This window comes from Aplysia californica, unplaced genomic scaffold, assembly GCF_000002075.1.
Source record: "Aplysia californica isolate F4 #8 unplaced genomic scaffold, AplCal3.0 scaffold02320, whole genome shotgun sequence".
In the NCBI taxonomy this organism is placed as follows: domain Eukaryota; kingdom Metazoa; phylum Mollusca; class Gastropoda; order Aplysiida; family Aplysiidae; genus Aplysia; species Aplysia californica.
Window position 1 is genome coordinate 2,968 of NW_004799590.1, and position 2,107 is coordinate 5,074.

The following is a 2,107-nucleotide window of genomic DNA, read 5'->3' on the forward strand; positions in this document are numbered from 1 at the left end:
ACGCCGCCATATTGGATTTCACTGACATGTCTTACGTAATGAATACCGCACTTATCGCTGATGGAAATTGATTGTCTTTTAGCATGCGTGTTCACAAACATTAGATCTAAAAATTTGTCTGTTGTTTTTTTCCTAACCGAATTAGAAAATTTTTAATGAATTTTTTCCTGAGGTGGCATTCAAGTTTGCGAAAAATCCGTGAAAATCCAGTCCAAACACCACCAACAAAAATTTATTCCATATATATCAAAAATCATACAAATTTTTAGTATTACCTCTTCTCTTCATTCTGTGAAAATTTCATGAAGATTGGATGAAAAATGGTGGAGTTATTCAAAAAAGTATAGAGAAAAGTCGCATTTTGAGAAAACGGCCGATAAAGAAAAATAAAATACAGACTTTATGAGGAAATGGTGGTTACAAACATGCCCGGTGTGGGTAAAAATATGGCTTTTGGGGGTTCTTATGCCATGAAATAGTTGTAGGAGAGGTTGAGGAAGCTAAAAATGCCTGCAATGCAAATTCCATGATTTTGAGCCGAATTTTGATTTTGGGGTGTAGCCCCCCCCCCCTTAATGTTTAGAATTTTGATTACTACTACAGCTCTCTGCTAAGCGAAGTGTGCGTTGGTGCAGGCCTTGTGTGAAAACGGCCTAAGTGTTCGCGTTTCATTGGATTGGTGACAGTTAGATCTCTATATTTTAGCTTTCTGTACAAGATTCGCAGATTTTCAGTATCATCTCCCTCTCCCCTCCCCCCCCCTCTCTCTCTGTGTTTTTATGTATTTTTGTGTGTAAAGATAGTATTAGTGGGTGGTTGGTGGGTGCTCTGGTGTGGTCTGCTCCTTCTCTCCTATTCAAAAAATCTTTTTTCTTTCCTTGTTTTTGTGTTTGTTACTCTCTTGTAACACTAACACCTCTAATCTTCGGCACTTATTTATATGAACTTATTGTGTTGCAAGTGCTAACTCTTACGAAAACAAAAGATAGTTTTAGGTATGAACAGGGCGCTTTGGCTGCAAGCGTAAGTGAATGCGTGGTAGCGAAACTCGATCTACTTTCGCTTTCGTTACCACCCAGAAATTTGCCGGTAGCAGTCTGATTAACGCAACATTTGTAACATACAGGTTGTGCATACAAATGCTGTGTCGCCAGGAAAACATATCATTGTCCTTTGCTTTCACTTGCGGAAAAAAAAGAAAGCTATACAGGCGTCTTGTCGTGCTCGACATCGTGACCGGTCAGTGAGCCTGTACCTTCGCATCACATTGTGAGTACCAGTGATCGTTGGGGTCACCAAAGTTCATTCAAAGTGTGCGCTGTGCGAAGTATAGGGCTCCGGAATGGGGGGATTATTATCGATTTTTTAAAAAGGTACAGCCTGGGGGAGGGGTGGGGTTGAAGGCAACACTGGATGACAAAAACTGAACTTGGAATGGAAGCAAATTTTAGTATTTAGAATTTTGATTATTACTAGAGCTTCCTGCTACGAAAAAGCATGCATTGGTGCAAGCCCTTACGGAATTGGGATCCGTCATGGCTCAAACCTAGTAAGCTGTGTTTTTTAACTAAAAGGTCCGCGTTTCATTGGATGGGTGATAGTACGTTTGTTTCATTGTCCTTTGTTTTAAGAGAGGTATGACCTCATCAAGTGCATACTCTTTTATTCTCTCTCTCTCTCTCCCTCTCCCTTTCTCTGTTTTCTGAGTCTTGTTCTCTCTCTCTCGTGATATTATTACATGTTTTGTAAACATTTATAAATATTTTAGCTTTCTGTTCCAGATTCGTAGGTTTTCAGTGTCACTGCATTTTGCTCTCCCTTAGGAAAGATGACAAGGGGTAGATTGGGATCATTTGTAGGATTACATTCCGCCCACTCACAACCCCAAAAAGCGGAGTGAAAAAGAAAAAAGGTCAAGGTTTTGAAGGGAGCGAAGCAGTTACCGTGCACCTAGCTCAAGCGCCACCCCCCACCCCCCCATGAAACAAAATACCCGGTTACCGTGTTCATACATAATGAGAGGCGCCCGGTTGCCGGTTACCGTGTACGTAGATATTGAGGCTACGCGCCCGGTTACCGTGTACATGTGTATGTGACATTGAGACTA